This window comes from Petromyzon marinus, chromosome 17, assembly GCF_048934315.1.
Source record: "Petromyzon marinus isolate PM22_M1 ecotype Great Lakes invasive population chromosome 17, UKy_Petmar_22M1.pri1.0, whole genome shotgun sequence".
NCBI lineage: Eukaryota > Metazoa > Chordata > Hyperoartia > Petromyzontiformes > Petromyzontidae > Petromyzon > Petromyzon marinus.
The window spans coordinates 11167824-11188276 of record NC_133683.1 but is presented as its reverse complement, the minus strand read 5'-3'; the positions used below and the strand labels follow the sequence as shown (position 1 = coordinate 11188276).

The following is a 20453-nucleotide window of genomic DNA, read 5'->3' as shown; positions in this document are numbered from 1 at the left end:
CCACCCCCTGGCATGTTGGTGTTATCGCTTCTCGGCCTTTTGGCTAAGATCAAGTGTAGTATCTGTTCTTATCAGTTTAATATCTGATACGTACCACATTGTGGTACCTTATATTAAATTGATTTTTGGGACAGGGAGATGGAATAGGGGCTTGCTCCGTCCACTCCGCGCATCAACCCGGTATTGCAGTTTCTCCGGGAATGGTGCACCTCCCTGCTGGGGGAGGGACATCATCAAACAAAAGTAGAGTGTGGTGGGTTTTGGTAGCTCTGGTTCATTTGCAAACCCCATTGCCGCTGGTTGTCCGTAATTGGGTGCGTTCTCTCCTGCTCACCAGTTGCCTCCATCTTCCAGTGGGGGTGGGTCAGGAAGTAATATGTCATATGCACATGCACTTATATACAAACAGTTTGTTTTATCCTGTACTGCTCTGTTTGTTACGTCTTCATAATGCAGTATTGCGCATTATTCCGTAATTTACCTATCTTAGTCTATCCTGCTTCATGTGCTATGTCGAAAGGCCATTGCCTGAATTTTTACTATACTTTCTTTAATTGGCAGTGTTATTAACGAACAAGATTTTTTCGATAGTTTTTTTCATTCGTATGTATTGATCGAAGAATTTTCATCATTTATTTTGCATTTTCATATTCAAATTATCTGCATCAATTACACTTGCACCTAAGAACTTCCGTGTTTGTTGGCCGAAACATACTCGGTTTGAGATTTTGTCCCTGTTTCAAATATAAATGGCCGTGTGCGTGACTGATCCAAGTTTTACAAAACGGACAAAACACACCATATGTGGTGGCATCGTATGAACATTTTTTGTTAATATTCCGTATCTCTTAACACCTTGGCACATGCGGAATGGTCGTGATAACTTATTGTGCGCATATTCCATGGTAAAGTCACGTCAAGTAGTTTTTAGTTATTTTATTTTCTTTGAAACTATCTACGTGACTTTACCGAAAGACCCAAAGAATATGAATTCCTGCAGTCACGATAGCTTTAAGTCAATATTTATCGTGCGAAGTAACGGGTGGAGGCCCCATGGTGTAGATAGAGCCTCGGCGTATGTAATCGCCACCCCCTGGCAGGTTGGTGTTATCGCTTCTCGGCCTTTTGGCTAAGATCAAGTGTAGTATCTGTTCTTATCAGTTTAATATCTGATACGTACCACATTGTGGTACCTTATATTAAATTGATTTTTGGGACAGGGAGATGGAATAGGGGCTTGCTCCGTCCACTCCGCGCATCAACCCGGTATTGCAGTTTCTCCGGGAATGGTGCACCTCCCTGCTGGGGGAGGGACATCATCAAACAAAAGTAGAGTGTGGTGGGTTTTGGTAGCTCTGGTGCATTTGCAAACCCCATTGCCGCTGGGTGTCCGTAATTGGGTGCGTTCTCTCCTGCTCACCAGTCGCCTCCATCTTCTCATTTCTGACCAGGAGAGCAGTCAAATTTCAGAAATTTAAAATCTATCTAACATTTTTCAGAGATATCCAGTAGGGGTGGGTCAGGAAGTAATATGTCATATGCACATGCACTAATATACAAACAGTTTGTTTTATCCTGTACTACTCTGTTTGTTACGTCTGCATAAAGCAGTATTGCGCATTATTCCGCAATTTACCTATCTTAGTCTATCCTGCTTCATGTGCTATGTCGAAAGGCCATTGCCTGAATTTTTACTATACTTTCTTTAATTGGCAGTGTTATTAACGAACGAGATTTTTTCGATAGTTTTTTTTCATTCGTATGTATTGGTCGAATTATTTTTATCATTTATTTTGCATTAACATATTCAAATTATCTGCATCAGTTACACTTGCACCTAAGAACTTCCGTGTTTGTTGGCCGAAACATACTCGGTTTGAGATTTTGTCCCTGTTTCAAATATAAATGGCCGTGTGCGTGACTGATCCAAGTTTTACAAAACGGACAAAACACACCATATGTGGTGGCATCGTATGAATTTTTTTGTTAATATTCCGTATCTCTTAACACCTTGGCACATGCGGAATGGTCGTGATAACTTATTGTGCGCATATTCCATGGTAAAGTCACGTCAAGTAGTTTTTAGTTATTTTATTTTCTTTGAAACTATCTACGTGACTTTACCGAAAGACCCAAAGAATATGAATTCCTGCAGTCACGATCCCTTTAAGTCAATATTTATCGTGCGAAGTAACGAGTGGAGGCCCCATGGTGTAGATAGAGTCTCGGCGTATGTAATCGCCACCCCCTGGCAGGTAGATGTTATCGCTTCTCGGCCTTTTGGCTAAGATCAAGTGTAATATCTGTTCTTATCAGTTTAATATCTGATACGTACCACATTGTGGTACCTTATATTAAATTGATTTTTGGGACAGGGAGATGGAATAGGGGCTTGCTCCGTCCACTCCGCGCATCAACCCGGTGTTGCAGTTTCTCTGGGAATGGTGCACCTCCCTGCTGGGGGAGGGACATCATCAAACAAAAGTAGAGTGTGGTGGGTTTTGGTAGCTCTGGTTCATTTGCAAACCCCATTGCCGCTGGTTGTCCGTAATTGGGTGCGTTCTCTCCTGCTCACCAGTTGCCTCCATCTTCCAGTGGGGGTGGGTCAGGAAGTAATATGTCATATGCACATGCACTTATATACAAACAGTTTGTTTTATCCTGTACTGCTCTGTTTGTTACGTCTTCATAATGCAGTATTGCGCATTATTCCGTAATTTACCTATCTTAGTCTATCCTGCTTCATGTGCTATGTCGAAAGGCCATTGCCTGAATTTTTACTATACTTTCTTTAATTGGCAGTGTTATTAACGGACGAGATTTTTTCGATAGTTTTTTTCATTCGTATGTATTGGTCGAAGAATTTTTATCATTTATTTTGCATTTTCATATTCAAATTATCTGCATCAATTACACTTGCACCTAAGAACTTCCGTGTTTGTTGGCCGAAACATACTCGGTTTGAGATTTTGTCCCTGTTTCAAATATAAATGGCCGTGTGCGTGACTGATCCAAGTTTTACAAAACGGATAAAACACACCATATGTGGTGGCATCGTATGAAATTTTTTTGTTAATATTCCGTATCTCTTAACACCTTGGCACATGCGGAATGGTCGTGATAACTTATTGTGCGCATATTCCTTGGTAAAGTCACGTCAAGTAGTTTTTAGTTATTTTATTTTCTTTGAAACTATCTACGTGACTTTACAGAAAGACCCAAAGAATATGAATTCCTGCAGTCACGATAGCTTTAAGTCAATATTTATCGTGCGAAGTAACGAGTGGAGGCCCCATGGTGTAGATAGAGTCTCGGCGTATGTAATCGCCACCCCCTGGCAGGTTGGTGTTATCGCTTCTCGGCCTTTTGGCTAAGATCAAGTGTAGTATCTGTTCTTATCAGTTTAATATCTGATACGTACCACATTGTGGTACCTTATATTAAATTGATTTTTGGGACAGGGAGATGGAATAGGGGCTTGCTCCGTCCACTCCGGGCATCAACCCGGTATTGCATTTTCTCCGGGAATGGTGCAACTCCCTGCTGGGGGAGGTACATCATCAAACAAAAGTAGAGTGTGGTGGGTTTTGGTAGCTCTGGTGCATTTGCAAACCCCATTGCCGCTGGTTGTCCGTAATTGGGTCCGTTCTCTCCTGCTCACCAGTCGCCTCCATCTTCTCATTTCTGACCAGGAGAGCAGTCAAATTTCAGGAATTTTAAATCTATCAAACATTTTTCAGAGATATCCAGTAGGGGTGGGTCAGAAAGTAATATGTCATATGCACATGCACTTATATACAAACAGTTTGTTTTATCCTGTACTGCTCTGTTTGTTACGTCTGCATAAAGCAGTATTGCGCATTATTCCGCAATTTACCTATCTTAGTCTATCCTGCTTCATGTGCTATGTCGAAAGGCCATTGCCTGAAATTTTACTATGCTTTCTTTAATTGGCAGTGTTATTAACGAACGAGATTTTTTCGATAGCTTTTTTCATTCGTATGTATTGGTCGAAGAATTTTTTTCATTTATTTTGCATTTTCATATTCAAATTATCTGCATCAATTACACTTGCACCGAAGAACTTCCGTGTTTGTTGGCCGAAACATACTCGGTTTGAGATTTTGTCCCTGTTTCAAATATAAATGGCCGTGTGCGTGACTGATCCAAGTTTTACAAAACGGACAAAACACACCATATGTGGTGGCATCGTATGAACATTTTTTGTTAATATTCCGTATCTCTTAACACCTTGGCACATGCGGAATGGTCGTGATAACTTATTGTGCGCATATTCCATGGTAAAGTCACGTCAAGTAGTTTTTAGTTATTTTATTTTCTTTGAAACTATCTACGTGACTTTACCGAAAGACCCAAAGAATATGAATTCCTGCAGTCACGATAGCTTTAAGTCAATATTTATCGTGCGAAGTACCGGGTGGAGGCCCCATGGTGTAGAGAGAGTCTCGGCGTATGTAATCGCCACCCCCTGGCATGTTGGTGTTATCGCTTCTCGGCCTTTTGGCTAAGATCAAGTGTAGTATCTGTTCTTATCAGTTTAATATCTGATACGTACCACATTGTGGTACCTTATATTAAATTGATTTTTGGGACAGGGAGATGGAATAGGGGCTTGCTCCGTCCACTCCGCGCATCAACCCGGTATTGCAGTTTCTCCGGGAATGGTGCACCTCCCTGCTGGGGGAGGGACATCATCAAACAAAAGTAGAGTGTGGTGGGTTTTGGTAGCTCTGGTGCATTTGCAAACCCCATTGCCGCTGGGTGTCCGTAATTGGGTGCGTTCTCTCCTGCTCACCAGTCGCCTCCATCTTCTCATTTCTGACCAGGAGAGCAGTCAAATTTCAGAAATTTAAAATCTATCAAACATTTTTCAGAGATATCCAGTAGGGGTGGGTCAGGAAGTAATATGTCATATGCACATGCACTAATATACAAACAGTTTGTTTTATCCTGTACTACTCTGTTTGTTACGTCTGCATAAAGCAGTATTGCGCATTATTCCGCAATTTACCTATCTTAGTCTATCCTGCTTCATGTGCTATGTCGAAAGGCCATTGCCTGAATTTTTACTATACTTTCTTTAATTGGCAGTGTTATTAACGAACGAGATTTTTTCGATAGTTTTTTTTCATTCGTATGTATTGGTCGAATTATTTTTATCATTTATTTTGCATTAACATATTCAAATTATCTGCATCAGTTACACTTGCACCTAAGAACTTCCGTGTTTGTTGGCCGAAACATACTCGGTTTGAGATTTTGTCCCTGTTTCAAATATAAATGGCCGTGTGCGTGACTGATCCAAGTTTTACAAAACGGACAAAACACACCATATGTGGTGGCATCGTATGAATTTTTTTGTTAATATTCCGTATCTCTTAACACCTTGGCACATGCGGAATGGTCGTGATAACTTATTGTGCGCATATTCCATGGTAAAGTCACGTCAAGTAGTTTTTAGTTATTTTATTTTCTTTGAAACTATCTACGTGACTTTACCGAAAGACCCAAAGAATATGAATTCCTGCAGTCACGATCCCTTTAAGTCAATATTTATCGTGCGAAGTAACGAGTGGAGGCCCCATGGTGTAGATAGAGTCTCGGCGTATGTAATCGCCACCCCCTGGCAGGTAGATGTTATCGCTTCTCGGCCTTTTGGCTAAGATCAAGTGTAATATCTGTTCTTATCAGTTTAATATCTGATACGTACCACATTGTGGTACCTTATATTAAATTGATTTTTGGGACAGGGAGATGGAATAGGGGCTTGCTCCGTCCACTCCGCGCATCAACCCGGTGTTGCAGTTTCTCTGGGAATGGTGCACCTCCCTGCTGGGGGAGGGACATCATCAAACAAAAGTAGAGTGTGGTGGGTTTTGGTAGCTCTGGTTCATTTGCAAACCCCATTGCCGCTGGTTGTCCGTAATTGGGTGCGTTCTCTCCTGCTCACCAGTTGCCTCCATCTTCCAGTGGGGGTGGGTCAGGAAGTAATATGTCATATGCACATGCACTTATATACAAACAGTTTGTTTTATCCTGTACTGCTCTGTTTGTTACGTCTTCATAATGCAGTATTGCGCATTATTCCGTAATTTACCTATCTTAGTCTATCCTGCTTCATGTGCTATGTCGAAAGGCCATTGCCTGAATTTTTACTATACTTTCTTTAATTGGCAGTGTTATTAACGGACGAGATTTTTTCGATAGTTTTTTTCATTCGTATGTATTGGTCGAAGAATTTTTATCATTTATTTTGCATTTTCATATTCAAATTATCTGCATCAATTACACTTGCACCTAAGAACTTCCGTGTTTGTTGGCCGAAACATACTCGGTTTGAGATTTTGTCCCTGTTTCAAATATAAATGGCCGTGTGCGTGACTGATCCAAGTTTTACAAAACGGATAAAACACACCATATGTGGTGGCATCGTATGAAATTTTTTTGTTAATATTCCGTATCTCTTAACACCTTGGCACATGCGGAATGGTCGTGATAACTTATTGTGCGCATATTCCTTGGTAAAGTCACGTCAAGTAGTTTTTAGTTATTTTATTTTCTTTGAAACTATCTACGTGACTTTACAGAAAGACCCAAAGAATATGAATTCCTGCAGTCACGATAGCTTTAAGTCAATATTTATCGTGCGAAGTAACGAGTGGAGGCCCCATGGTGTAGATAGAGTCTCGGCGTATGTAATCGCCACCCCCTGGCAGGTTGGTGTTATCGCTTCTCGGCCTTTTGGCTAAGATCAAGTGTAGTATCTGTTCTTATCAGTTTAATATCTGATACGTACCACATTGTGGTACCTTATATTAAATTGATTTTTGGGACAGGGAGATGGAATAGGGGCTTGCTCCGTCCACTCCGCGCATCAACCCGGTATTGCAGTTTCTCCGGGAATGGTGCACCTCCCTGCTGGGGGAGGGACATCATCAAACAAAAGTAGAGTGTGGTGGGTTTTGGTAGCTCTGGTGCATTTGCAAACCCCATTGCCGCTGGTTGTCCGTAATTGGGTCCGTTCTCTCCTGCTCACCAGTCGCCTCCATCTTCTCATTTCTTACCAGGAGAGCAGTCAAATTTCAGAAATTTAAAATCTATCAAACATATTTCAGAGATTTCCAGTAGGGGTGGGTCAGGAAGTAATATGTCATATGCATATGCACTAATATACAAACAGTTTGTTTTATCCTGTACTGCTCTGTTTGTTACGTCTGCATAAAGCAGTATTGCGCATTATTCCGCAATTTACCTATCTTAGTCTATCCTGCTTCATGTGCTATGTCGAAAGGCCATTGCCTGAATTTTTACTATACTTTCTTGAATTGGCAGTGTTATTAACGAACGAGATTTTTTCGATAGTTTTTTTCATTCGTATGTATTGGTCGAAGAATTTTCATCATTTATTTTGCATTTTCATATTCAAATTATCTGCATCAATTACACTTGCACCTAAGAACTTCCGTGTTTGTTGGCCGAAACATACTCGGTTTGAGATTTTGTCCCTGTTTCAAATATAAATGGCCGTGTGCGTGACTGATCCAAGTTTTACAAAACGGACAAAACACACCATATGTGGTGGCATCGTATGAACATTTTTTGTTAATATTCCGTATCTCTTAACACCTTGGCACATGCGGAATGGTCGTGATAACTTATTGTGCGCATATTCCATGGTAAAGTCACGTCAAGTAGTTTTTAGTTATTTTATTTTCTTTGAAACTATCTACGTGACTTTACCGAAAGACCCAAAGAATATGAATTCCTGCAGTCACGATAGCTTTAAGTCAATATTTATCGTGCGAAGTAACGGGTGGAGGCCCCATGGTGTAGATAGAGCCTCGGCGTATGTAATCGCCACCCCCTGGCAGGTTGGTGTTATCGCTTCTCGGCCTTTTGGCTAAGATCAAGTGTAGTATCTGTTCTTATCAGTTTAATATCTGATACATACCACATTATGGTACCTTATATTAAATTGATTTTTGGGACAGGGAGATGGAATAGGGGCTTGCTCCGTCCACTCCGCGCATCAACCCGGTATTGCAGTTTCTCCGGGAATGGTGCACCTCCCTGCTGGGGGAGGGACATCATCAAACAAAAGTAGAGTGTGGTGGGTTTTGGTAGCTCTGGTGCATTTGCAAACCCCATTGCCGCTGGGTGTCTGTAATTGGGTCCGTTCTCTCCTGCTCACCAGTCGCCTCCATCTTCTCATTTCTGACCAGGAGAGCAGTCAAATTTCAGAAATTTAAAATCTATCAAACATATTTCAGAGATATCCAGTAGGGGTGGGTCAGGAAGTAATATGTCATATGCACATGCACTAATATACAAACAGTTTGTTTTATCCTGTACTGCTCTGTTTGTTACGTCTTCATAATGCAGTATTGCGCATTATTCCGTAATTTACCTATCTTAGTCTATCCTGCTTCATGTGCTATGTCGAAAGGCCATTGCCTGAATTTTTACTATACTTTCTTTAATTGGCAGTGTTATTAACGAACGAGATTTTTTCGATAGTTTTTTTCATTCGTATGTATTGGTCGAAGAATTTTCATCATTTATTTTGCATTTTCATATTCAAATTATCTGCATCAATTACACTTGCACCTAAGAACTTCCGTGTTTGTTGGCCGAAACATACTCGGTTTGAGATTTTGTCCCTGTTTCAAATATAAATGGCCGTGTGCGTGACTGATCCAAGTTTTACAAAACGGACAAAACACACCATATGTGGTGGCATCGTATGAACATTTTTTGTTAATATTCCGTATCTCTTAACACCTTGGCACATGCGGAATGGTCGTGATAACTTATTGTGCGCATATTCCATGGTAAAGTCACGTCAAGTAGTTTTTAGTTATTTTATTTTCTTTGAAACTATCTACGTGACTTTACCGAAAGACCCAAAGAATATGAATTCCTGCAGTCACGATAGCTTTAAGTCAATATTTATCGTGCGAAGTAACGGGTGGAGGCCCCATGGTGTAGATAGAGCCTCGGCGTATGTAATCGCCACCCCCTGGCAGGTTGGTGTTATCGCTTCTCGGCCTTTTGGCTAAGATCAAGTGTAGTATCTGTTCTTATCAGTTTAATATCTGATACGTACCACATTGTGGTACCTTATATTAAATTGATTTTTGGGACAGGGAGATGGAATAGGGGCTTGCTCCGTCCACTCCGCGCATCAACCCGGTATTGCAGTTTCTCCGGGAATGGTGCACCTCCCTGCTGGGGGAGGGACATCATCAAACAAAAGTAGAGTGTGGTGGGTTTTGGTAGCTCTGGGGCATTTGCAAACCCCATTGCCGCTGGTTGTCCGTAATTGGGTGCGTTCTCTCCTGCTCACCAGTTGCCTCCATCTTCTCATTTCTGACCAGGAGAGCAGTCATATTTCAGAAATTTTAAAATCTATCAAACATATTTCAGAGATATCCAGTAGGGGTGGGTCAGGAAGTAATATGTCATATGCACATGCACTAATATACAAACAGTTTGTTTTATCCTGTACTGCTCTGTTTGTTACGTCTTCATAATGCAGTATTGCGCATTATTCCGTAAATTACCTATCTTAGTCTATCCTGCTTCATGTGCTATGTCGAAAGGCCATTGCCTGAATTTTTACTATACTTTCTTTAATTGGCAGTGTTATTAACGAACGAGATTTTTTCGATAGTTTTTTTCATTCGTATGTATTGGTCGAAGAATTTTCATCATTTATTTTGCATTTTCATATTCAAATTATCTGCATCAATTACACTTGCACCTAAGAACTTCCGTGTTTGTTGGCCGAAACATACTCGGTTTGAGATTTTGTCCCTGTTTCAAATATAAATGGCCGTGTGCGTGACTGATCCAAGTTTTACAAAACGGACAAAACACACCATATGTGGTGGCATCGTATGAACATTTTTTGTTAATATTCCGTATCTCTTAACACCTTGGCACATGCGGAATGGTCGTGATAACTTATTGTGCGCATATTCCATGGTAAAGTCACGTCAAGTAGTTTTTAGTTATTTTATTTTCTTTGAAACTATCTACGTTACTTTACCGAAAGACCCAAAGAATATGAATTCCTGCAGTCACGATAGCTTTAAGTCAATATTTATCGTGCGAAGTAACGAGTGGAGGCCCCATGGTGTAGATAGAGTCTCGGCGTATGTAATCGCCACCCCCTGGCAGGTTGGTGTTATCGCTTCTCGGCCTTTTGGCTAAGATCAAGTGTAGTATCTGTTCTTATCAGTTTAATATCTGATACGTACCACATTGTGGTACCTTATATTAAATTGATTTTTGGGACAGGGAGATGGAATAGGGGCTTGCTCCGTCCACTCCGCGCATCAACCCGGTATTGCATTTTCTCCGGGAATGGTGCAACTCCCTGCTGGGGGAGGGACATCATCAAACAAAAGTAGAGTGTGTTGGGTTTTGGTAGCTCTGGTGCATTTGCAAACCCCATTGCCGCTGGTTGTCCGTAATTGGGTGCGTTCTCTCCTGCTCACTAGTTGCCTCCATCTTCTCATTTCTGACCAGGAGAGCAGTCATATTTCAGAAATTTAAAATCTATCAAACATATTTCAGAGATATCCAGTAGGGGTGGGTCAGGAAGTAATATGTCATATGCACATGCACTTATATACAAACAGTTTGTTTTATCCTGTATTGCTCTGTTTGTTACGTCTGCATAATGCAGTATTGCGCATTATTCCGTAATTTGCCTATCTTAGTCTATCCTGCTTCATGTGCTATGTCGAAAGGCCATTGCCTGAAATTTTACTATACTTTCTTTAATTGGCAGTGTTATTAACGAACGAGATTTTTTCGATAGTTTTTTTCATTCGTATGTATTGGTCGAAGAATTGTTATCATTTATTTTGCATTTTCATATTCAAATTATCGGAATCAATTACACTTGCACCTAAGAACTTCCGTGTTTGTTGGCCGAAACATACTCGGTTTGAGATTTTGTCCCTGTTTCAAATATAAATGGCCGTGTGCGTGACTGATCCAAGTTTTACAAAACGGACAAAACACACCATATGTGGTGGCATCGTATGAACATTTTTTGTTAATATTCCGTATCTCTTAACACCATGGTATATGCGGAATGGTCGTGATACCTTATTGTGCGCATATTCTTTGGTAAAGTCACGTAAAGTAGTTTTTAGTTATTTTTTTATTTTAAACTAACTACGTGACTTTACCGAAACACCCAAAGAATATGAATTCCTGCAGGCACGATAGCTTTAAGTCAATATTTATCGTGCGAAGTAACGGGTGGAGGCCCCATGGTGTAGATAGAGCCTCGGCGTATGTAATCGCCACCCCCTGGCAGGTTGGTGTTATCGCTTCTCGGCCTTTTGGCTAAGATCAAGTGTAGTATCTGTTCTTATCAGTTTAATATCTGATACGTACCACATTGTGGTACCTTATATTAAATTGATTTTTGGGACAGGGAGATGGAATAGGGGCTTGCTCCGTCCACTCCGCGCATCAACCCGGTATTGCAGTTTCTCCGGGAATGGTGCACCTCCCTGCTGGGGGAGGGACATCATCAAACAAAAGTAGAGTGTGGTGGGTTTTGGTAGCTCTGGGGCATTTGCAAACCCCATTGCCGCTGGTTGTCCGTAATTGGGTGCGTTCTCTCCTGCTCACCAGTTGCCTCCATCTTCTCATTTCTGACCAGGAGAGCAGTCATATTTCAGAAATTTAAAATCTATCAAACATATTTCAGAGATATCCAGTAGGGGTGGGTCAGGAAGTAATATGTCATATGCACATGCACTAATATACAAACAGTTTGTTTTATCCTGTACTGCTCTGTTTGTTACGTCTTCATAATGCAGTATTGCGCATTATTCCGTAAATTACCTATCTTAGTCTATCCTGCTTCATGTGCTATGTCGAAAGGCCATTGCCTGAATTTTTACTATACTTTCTTTAATTGGCAGTGTTATTAACGAACGAGATTTTTTCGATAGTTTTTTTCATTCGTATGTATTGGTCGAAGAATTTTCATCATTTATTTTGCATTTTCATATTCAAATTATCTGCATCAATTACACTTGCACCTAAGAACTTCCGTGTTTGTTGGCCGAAACATACTCGGTTTGAGATTTTGTCCCTGTTTCAAATATAAATGGCCGTGTGCGTGACTGATCCAAGTTTTACAAAACGGACAAAACACACCATATGTGGTGGCATCGTATGAACATTTTTTGTTAATATTCCGTATCTCTTAACACCTTGGCACATGCGGAATGGTCGTGATAACTTATTGTGCGCATATTCCATGGTAAAGTCACGTCAAGTAGTTTTTAGTTATTTTATTTTCTTTGAAACTATCTACGTTACTTTACCGAAAGACCCAAAGAATATGAATTCCTGCAGTCACGATAGCTTTAAGTCAATATTTATCGTGCGAAGTAACGAGTGGAGGCCCCATGGTGTAGATAGAGTCTCGGCGTATGTAATCGCCACCCCCTGGCAGGTTGGTGTTATCGCTTCTCGGCCTTTTGGCTAAGATCAAGTGTAGTATCTGTTCTTATCAGTTTAATATCTGATACGTACCACATTGTGGTACCTTATATTAAATTGATTTTTGGGACAGGGAGATGGAATAGGGGCTTGCTCCGTCCACTCCGCGCATCAACCCGGTATTGCATTTTCTCCGGGAATGGTGCAACTCCCTGCTGGGGGAGGGACATCATCAAACAAAAGTAGAGTGTGTTGGGTTTTGGTAGCTCTGGTGCATTTGCAAACCCCATTGCCGCTGGTTGTCCGTAATTGGGTGCGTTCTCTCCTGCTCACTAGTTGCCTCCATCTTCTCATTTCTGACCAGGAGAGCAGTCATATTTCAGAAATTTAAAATCTATCAAACATATTTCAGAGATATCCAGTAGGGGTGGGTCAGGAAGTAATATGTCATATGCACATGCACTTATATACAAACAGTTTGTTTTATCCTGTACTGCTCTGTTTGTTACGTCTGCATAATGCAGTATTGCGCATTATTCCGTAATTTGCCTATCTTAGTCTATCCTGCTTCATGTGCTATGTCGAAAGGCCATTGCCTGAAATTTTACTATACTTTCTTTAATTGGCAGTGTTATTAACGAACGAGATTTTTTCGATAGTTTTTTTCATTCGTATGTATTGGTCGAAGAATTGTTATCATTTATTTTGCATTTTCATATTCAAATTATCGGAATCAATTACACTTGCACCTAAGAACTTCCGTGTTTGTTGGCCGAAACATACTCGGTTTGAGATTTTGTCCCTGTTTCAAATATAAATGGCCGTGTGCGTGACTGATCCAAGTTTTACAAAACGGACAAAACACACCATATGTGGTGGCATCGTATGAACATTTTTTGTTAATATTCCGTATCTCTTAACACCATGGTATATGCGGAATGGTCGTGATACCTTATTGTGCGCATATTCTTTGGTAAAGTCACGTAAAGTAGTTTTTAGTTATTTTTTTATTTTAAACTAACTACGTGACTTTACCGAAACACCCAAAGAATATGAATTCCTGCAGGCACGATAGCTTTAAGTCAATATTTATCGTGCGAAGTAACGGGTGGAGGCCCCATGGTGTAGATAGAGCCTCGGCGTATGTAATCGCCACCCCCTGGCAGGTTGGTGTTATCGCTTCTCGGCCTTTTGGCTAAGATCAAGTGTAGTATCTGTTCTTATCAGTTTAATATCTGATACGTACCACATTGTGGTACCTTATATTAAATTGATTTTTGGGACAGGGAGATGGAATAGGGGCTTGCTCCGTCCACTCCGCGCATCAACCCGGTATTGCAGTTTCTCCGGGAATGGTGCACCTCCCTGCTGGGGGAGGGACATCATCAAACAAAAGTAGAGTGTGTTGGGTTTTGGTAGCTCTGGTTCATTTGCAAACCCCATTGCCGCTGGTTGTCCGTAATTGGGTTGCGTTCTCTCCTGCTCACCAGTCGCCTCCATCTTCTCATTTCTGACCAGGAGAGCGGTCAAATTTCAGAAATTAAAAATCTATCAAACGTTTTTCAGAGATATCCAGTAGGGGTGGGTCAGGAAGTAATATGTCATATGCACATGCACTTATATACAAACAGTTTGTTTTATCCTGTACTGCTCTGTTTGTTACGTCTGCATAATGCAGTATTGCGCATTATTCCGTAATTTAACTATCTTAGTCTATCCTGCTTCATGTGTGCTATGTCGAAAGGCCATTGCCTGAAATTTTACTATACTTTCTTTAATTGGCAGTGTTATTAACGAACGAGATTTTTTCGATAGTTTTTTTCATTCCTATGTATTGGTCGAAGAATTTTTATCATTTATTTTGCATTTTCATATTCAAATTATCGGAATCAATTACACTTGCACCTAAGAACTTCCGTGTTTGTTGGCCGAAACATACTCGGTTTGAGATTTTGTCCCTGTTGCAAATATAAATGGCCGTATCCAAGTGTTACAAAACGGACAAAACACACCATATGTGGTGGCATCGTATGGAATTTTTTTGTTAATATTCCGTATCTCTTAACACCATGGTATATGCGGAATGGTCGTGATACCTTATTGTGCGCATATTCTTTGGTAAAGTCACGTAAAGTAGTTTTTAGTTATTTTTTTATTTTAAACTAACTACGTGACTTTACCGAAACACCCAAAGAATATGAATTCCTGCAGGCACGATAGCTTTAAGTCAATATTTATCGTGCGAAGTAACGGGTGGAGGGCCCATGGTGTAGATAGAGTCTCGGCGTATGTAATCGCCACCCCCTGGCAGGTTGGTGTTATCGCTTCTCGGCCTTTTGGCTAAGATCAAGTGTAGTATCTGTTCTTATCAGTTTAATATCTGATACTTACCACATTGTGGTACCTTATATTAAATTGATTTTTGGGACAGGGAGATGGAATAGGGGCTTGCTCCGTCCACTCCGCGCATCAACCCGGTATTGCAGTTTCTCCGGGAATGGTGCACCTCCCTGCTGGGGGAGGGACATCATCAAACAAAAGTAGAGTGTGTTGGGTTTTGGTAGCTCTGGTGCATTTGCAAACCCCATTGCCGCTGGTTGTCTGTAATTGGGTTGCGTTCTCTCCTGCTCACCAGTCGCCTCCATCTTCTCATTTCTGACCAGGAGAGCAGTCAAATTTCAGAAATTAAAAATCTATCAAACATTTTTCAGAGATATCCAGTAGGGGTGGGTCAGGAAGTAATATGTCATATGCACATGCACTTATAGGCAAACAGTTTGTTTTATCCTGTACTGCTCTGTTTGTTACGTCTGCATAATGCAGTATTGCGCATTATTCCGTAATTTGCCTATCTTAGTCTATCCTGCTTCATGTGCTATGTCGAAAGGCCATTGCCTGAAATTTTACTATACTTTCTTTAATTGGGAGTGTTATTAACGAACGAGATTTTTTCGATAGTTTTTTTCATTCGTATGTATTGGTCGAAGAATTGTTATCATTTATTTTGCATTTTCATATTCAAATTATCGGAATCAATTACACTTGCACCTAAGAACTTCCGTGTTTGTTGGCCGAAACATACTCGGTTTGAGATTTTGTCCCTGTTTCAAATATAAATGGCCGTATCCAAGTGTTACAAAACGGACAAAACACACCATATGTGGTGGCATCGTATGGAATTTTTTTGTTAATATTCCGTATCTCTTAACACCATGGTATATGCGGAATGGTCGTGATACCTTATTGTGCGCATATTCTTTGGTAAAGTCACGTAAAGTAGTTTTTAGTTATTTTCATATTTTCTTTGAAACTAACTACGTGACTTTACCGAAACACCCAAAGAATATGAATTCCTGCAGGCACGATAGCTTTAAGTCAATATTTATCGTGCGAAGTAACGGGTGGAGGCCCCATGGTGTAGATAGAGTCTCGGCGTATGTAATCGCCACCCCCTGGCAGGTTGGTGTTATCGCTTCTCGGCCTTTTGGCTAAGATCAAGTGTAGTATCTGTTCTTATCAGTTTAATATCTGATACGTACCACATTGTGGTACCTTATATTAAATTGATTTTTGGGACAGGGAGATGGAATAGGGGCTTGCTCCGTCCACTCCGCGCATCAACCCGGTATTGCATTTTCTCCGGGAATGGTGCAACTCCCTGCTGGGGGAGGGACATCATCAAACAAAAGTAGAGTGTGTTGGGTTTTGGTAGCTCTGGTGCATTTGCAAACCCCATTGCCGCTGGTTGTCCGTAATTGGGTGCGTTCTCTCCTGCTCACTAGTTGCCTCCATCTTCTCATTTCTGACCAGGAGAGCAGTCATATTTCAGAAATTTAAAATCTATCAAACATATTTCAGAGATATCCAGTAGGGGTGGGTCAGGAAGTAATATGTCATATGCACATGCACTTATATACAAACAGTTTGTTTTATCCTGTACTGCTCTGTTTGTTACGTCTGCATAATGCAGTATTGCGCATTATTCCGTAATTTGCCTATCTTAGTCTATCCTGCTTCATGTGCTATGTCGAAAGGCCATTGCCTGAAATTTTACTATACTTTCTTTAATTGGCAGTGTTATTAACGAACGAGATTTTTTCGATAGTTTTTTTCATTCGTATGTATTGGTCGAAGAATTGTTATCATTTATTTTGCATTTTCATATTCAAATTATCGGAATCAATTACACTTGCACCTAAGAACTTCCGTGTTTGTTGGCCGAAACATACTCGGTTTGAGATTTTGTCCCTGTTTCAAATATAAATGGCCGTGTGCGTGACTGATCCAAGTTTTACAAAACGGACAAAACACACCATATGTGGTGGCATCGTATGAACATTTTTTGTTAATATTCCGTATCTCTTAACACCATGGTATATGCGGAATGGTCGTGATACCTTATTGTGCGCATATTCTTTGGTAAAGTCACGTAAAGTAGTTTTTAGTTATTTTTTTATTTTAAACTAACTACGTGACTTTACCGAAACACCCAAAGAATATGAATTCCTGCAGGCACGATAGCTTTAAGTCAATATTTATCGTGCGAAGTAACGGGTGGAGGCCCCATGGTGTAGATAGAGCCTCGGCGTATGTAATCGCCACCCCCTGGCAGGTTGGTGTTATCGCTTCTCGGCCTTTTGGCTAAGATCAAGTGTAGTATCTGTTCTTATCAGTTTAATATCTGATACGTACCACATTGTGGTACCTTATATTAAATTGATTTTTGGGACAGGGAGATGGAATAGGGGCTTGCTCCGTCCACTCCGCGCATCAACCCGGTATTGCAGTTTCTCCGGGAATGGTGCACCTCCCTGCTGGGGGAGGGACATCATCAAACAAAAGTAGAGTGTGTTGGGTTTTGGTAGCTCTGGTTCATTTGCAAACCCCATTGCCGCTGGTTGTCCGTAATTGGGTTGCGTTCTCTCCTGCTCACCAGTCGCCTCCATCTTCTCATTTCTGACCAGGAGAGCGGTCAAATTTCAGAAATTAAAAATCTATCAAACGTTTTTCAGAGATATCCAGTAGGGGTGGGTCAGGAAGTAATATGTCATATGCACATGCACTTATATACAAACAGTTTGTTTTATCCTGTACTGCTCTGTTTGTTACGTCTGCATAATGCAGTATTGCGCATTATTCCGTAATTTAACTATCTTAGTCTATCCTGCTTCATGTGTGCTATGTCGAAAGGCCATTGCCTGAAATTTTACTATACTTTCTTTAATTGGCAGTGTTATTAACGAACGAGATTTTTTCGATAGTTTTTTTCATTCCTATGTATTGGTCGAAGAATTTTTATCATTTATTTTGCATTTTCATATTCAAATTATCGGAATCAATTACACTTGCACCTAAGAACTTCCGTGTTTGTTGGCCGAAACATACTCGGTTTGAGATTTTGTCCCTGTTGCAAATATAAATGGCCGTATCCAAGTGTTACAAAACGGACAAAACACACCATATGTGGTGGCATCGTATGGAATTTTTTTGTTAATATTCCGTATCTCTTAACACCATGGTATATGCGGAATGGTCGTGATACCTTATTGTGCGCATATTCTTTGGTAAAGTCACGTAAAGTAGTTTTTAGTTATTTTTTTATTTTAAACTAACTACGTGACTTTACCGAAACACCCAAAGAATATGAATTCCTGCAGGCACGATAGCTTTAAGTCAATATTTATCGTGCGAAGTAACGGGTGGAGGGCCCATGGTGTAGATAGAGTCTCGGCGTATGTAATCGCCACCCCCTGGCAGGTTGGTGTTATCGCTTCTCGGCCTTTTGGCTAAGATCAAGTGTAGTATCTGTTCTTATCAGTTTAATATCTGATACTTACCACATTGTGGTACCTTATATTAAATTGATTTTTGGGACAGGGAGATGGAATAGGGGCTTGCTCCGTCCACTCCGCGCATCAACCCGGTATTGCAGTTTCTCCGGGAATGGTGCACCTCCCTGCTGGGGGAGGGACATCATCAAACAAAAGTAGAGTGTGTTGGGTTTTGGTAGCTCTGGTGCATTTGCAAACCCCATTGCCGCTGGTTGTCTGTAATTGGGTTGCGTTCTCTCCTGCTCACCAGTCGCCTCCATCTTCTCATTTCTGACCAGGAGAGCAGTCAAATTTCAGAAATTAAAAATCTATCAAACATTTTTCAGAGATATCCAGTAGGGGTGGGTCAGGAAGTAATATGTCATATGCACATGCACTTATAGGCAAACAGTTTGTTTTATCCTGTACTGCTCTGTTTGTTACGTCTGCATAATGCAGTATTGCGCATTATTCCGTAATTTGCCTATCTTAGTCTATCCTGCTTCATGTGCTATGTCGAAAGGCCATTGCCTGAAATTTTACTATACTTTCTTTAATTGGGAGTGTTATTAACGAACGAGATTTTTTCGATAGTTTTTTTCATTCGTATGTATTGGTCGAAGAATTGTTATCATTTATTTTGCATTTTCATATTCAAATTATCGGAATCAATTACACTTGCACCTAAGAACTTCCGTGTTTGTTGGCCGAAACATACTCGGTTTGAGATTTTGTCCCTGTTTCAAATATAAATGGCCGTATCCAAGTGTTACAAAACGGACAAAACACACCATATGTGGTGGCATCGTATGGAATTTTTTTGTTAATATTCCGTATCTCTTAACACCATGGTATATGCGGAATGGTCGTGATACCTTATTGTGCGCATATTCTTTGGTAAAGTCACGTAAAGTAGTTTTTAGTTATTTTCATATTTTCTTTGAAACTAACTACGTGACTTTACCGAAACACCCAAAGAATATGAATTCCTGCAGGCACGATAGCTTTAAGTCAATATTTATCGTGCGAAGTAACGGGTGGAGGCCCCATGGTGTAGATAGAGTCTCGGCGTATGTAATCGCCACCCCCTGGCATGTTGGTGTTATCGCTTCTCGGCCTTTTGGCTAAGATCAAGTGTAGTATCTGTTCTTATCAGTTTAATATCTGATACGTACCACATTGTGGTACCTTATATTAAATTGATTTTTGGGACAGGGAGATGGAATAGGGGCTTGCTCCGTCCACTCCGCGCATCAACCCGGTATTGCAGTTTCTCCGGGAATGGTGCACCTCCCTGCTGGGGGAGGGACATCATCAAACAAAAGTAGAGTGTGGTGGGTTTTGGTAGCTCTGGTGCATTTGCAAACCCCATTGCCGCTGGTTGTCCGTAATTGGGTGCGTTCTCTCCTGCTCACCAGTTGACTCCATCTTCTCATTTCTGACCAGGAGAGCAGTCATATTTCAGAAATTTAAAATCTATCAAACATATTTCAGAGATATCCAGTAGGGGTGGGTCAGGAAGTAATATGTCATATGCACATGCACTAATATACAAACAGTTTGTTTTAGCCTGTACTGCTCTGTTTGTTACGTCTTCATAATGCAGTATTGCGCATTATTCCGTAATTTACCTATCCTGCTTCATGTGCTATGTCGAAAGGCCATTGCCTGAATTTTTACTATACTATCTTGAATTGGCAGTGTTATTAACGAACGAGATTTTTTCGATAGTTTTTTTTCATTCGTATGTATTGGTCGAAGAATTTTCATCATTTATTTTGCATTTTCATATTCAAATTATCTGCATCAATTACACTTGCACCTAAGAACTTCCGTGTTTGTTGGCCGAAACATACTCGGTTTGAGATTTTGTCCCTGTTTCAAATATAAATGGCCGTGTGCGTGACTGATCCAAGTTTTACAAAACGGACAAAACACACCATATGTGGTGGCATCGTATGAACATTTTTTGTTAATATTCCGTATCTCTTAACACCTTGGCACATGCGGAATGGTCGTGATAACTTATTGTGCGCATATTCCATGGTAAAGTCACGTCAAGTAGTTTTTAGTTATTTTATTTTCTTTGAAACTATCTACGTGACTTTACCGAAAGACCCAAAGAATATGAATTCCTGCAGTCAC

The 20453-nt window shown here is 40.6% G+C and overlaps 18 non-coding genes across 18 annotated transcripts; all 18 read left to right on the top strand.

Annotated features, from left to right (window-relative positions):
- The first annotated feature begins 23 nt into the window (after positions 1 to 23).
- LOC142924913 (U2 spliceosomal RNA) lies at positions 24 to 214 on the top strand. Its single transcript, XR_012942016.1, has one exon. It is a non-coding gene; the product is annotated as a U2 spliceosomal RNA (small nuclear RNA).
- An 895-nt stretch (positions 215 to 1109) lies between these two features.
- Positions 1110 to 1300, top strand: LOC142924912 (U2 spliceosomal RNA). The gene has a single exon (XR_012942015.1). It is a non-coding gene; the product is annotated as a U2 spliceosomal RNA (small nuclear RNA).
- A 964-nt stretch (positions 1301 to 2264) lies between these two features.
- Positions 2265 to 2455, top strand: LOC142925009 (U2 spliceosomal RNA). Its single transcript, XR_012942111.1, has one exon. It is a non-coding gene; the product is annotated as a U2 spliceosomal RNA (small nuclear RNA).
- Positions 2456 to 3350: 895 nt separating this feature from the next.
- On the top strand, positions 3351 to 3541 carry LOC142924956 (U2 spliceosomal RNA). Its single transcript, XR_012942059.1, has one exon. It is a non-coding gene; the product is annotated as a U2 spliceosomal RNA (small nuclear RNA).
- Positions 3542 to 4505: 964 nt separating this feature from the next.
- On the top strand, positions 4506 to 4696 carry LOC142924911 (U2 spliceosomal RNA). The gene has a single exon (XR_012942014.1). It is a non-coding gene; the product is annotated as a U2 spliceosomal RNA (small nuclear RNA).
- A 964-nt stretch (positions 4697 to 5660) lies between these two features.
- Positions 5661 to 5851, top strand: LOC142925008 (U2 spliceosomal RNA). Its single transcript, XR_012942110.1, has one exon. It is a non-coding gene; the product is annotated as a U2 spliceosomal RNA (small nuclear RNA).
- An 895-nt stretch (positions 5852 to 6746) lies between these two features.
- On the top strand, positions 6747 to 6937 carry LOC142924910 (U2 spliceosomal RNA). Its single transcript, XR_012942013.1, has one exon. It is a non-coding gene; the product is annotated as a U2 spliceosomal RNA (small nuclear RNA).
- Positions 6938 to 7901: 964 nt separating this feature from the next.
- LOC142924997 (U2 spliceosomal RNA) lies at positions 7902 to 8092 on the top strand. The gene has a single exon (XR_012942099.1). It is a non-coding gene; the product is annotated as a U2 spliceosomal RNA (small nuclear RNA).
- A 964-nt stretch (positions 8093 to 9056) lies between these two features.
- Positions 9057 to 9247, top strand: LOC142924909 (U2 spliceosomal RNA). The gene has a single exon (XR_012942012.1). It is a non-coding gene; the product is annotated as a U2 spliceosomal RNA (small nuclear RNA).
- Positions 9248 to 10212: 965 nt separating this feature from the next.
- Positions 10213 to 10403, top strand: LOC142924941 (U2 spliceosomal RNA). Its single transcript, XR_012942043.1, has one exon. It is a non-coding gene; the product is annotated as a U2 spliceosomal RNA (small nuclear RNA).
- A 962-nt stretch (positions 10404 to 11365) lies between these two features.
- LOC142924908 (U2 spliceosomal RNA) lies at positions 11366 to 11556 on the top strand. The gene has a single exon (XR_012942011.1). It is a non-coding gene; the product is annotated as a U2 spliceosomal RNA (small nuclear RNA).
- A 964-nt stretch (positions 11557 to 12520) lies between these two features.
- Positions 12521 to 12711, top strand: LOC142924940 (U2 spliceosomal RNA). The gene has a single exon (XR_012942042.1). It is a non-coding gene; the product is annotated as a U2 spliceosomal RNA (small nuclear RNA).
- A 962-nt stretch (positions 12712 to 13673) lies between these two features.
- On the top strand, positions 13674 to 13864 carry LOC142924907 (U2 spliceosomal RNA). The gene has a single exon (XR_012942010.1). It is a non-coding gene; the product is annotated as a U2 spliceosomal RNA (small nuclear RNA).
- Positions 13865 to 14818: 954 nt separating this feature from the next.
- LOC142924973 (U2 spliceosomal RNA) lies at positions 14819 to 15009 on the top strand. Its single transcript, XR_012942075.1, has one exon. It is a non-coding gene; the product is annotated as a U2 spliceosomal RNA (small nuclear RNA).
- Positions 15010 to 15966: 957 nt separating this feature from the next.
- LOC142924939 (U2 spliceosomal RNA) lies at positions 15967 to 16157 on the top strand. Its single transcript, XR_012942041.1, has one exon. It is a non-coding gene; the product is annotated as a U2 spliceosomal RNA (small nuclear RNA).
- Positions 16158 to 17119: 962 nt separating this feature from the next.
- Positions 17120 to 17310, top strand: LOC142924906 (U2 spliceosomal RNA). The gene has a single exon (XR_012942008.1). It is a non-coding gene; the product is annotated as a U2 spliceosomal RNA (small nuclear RNA).
- Positions 17311 to 18264: 954 nt separating this feature from the next.
- Positions 18265 to 18455, top strand: LOC142924972 (U2 spliceosomal RNA). The gene has a single exon (XR_012942074.1). It is a non-coding gene; the product is annotated as a U2 spliceosomal RNA (small nuclear RNA).
- Positions 18456 to 19412: 957 nt separating this feature from the next.
- Positions 19413 to 19603, top strand: LOC142924905 (U2 spliceosomal RNA). The gene has a single exon (XR_012942007.1). It is a non-coding gene; the product is annotated as a U2 spliceosomal RNA (small nuclear RNA).
- Positions 19604 to 20453: the final 850 nt, after the last annotated feature.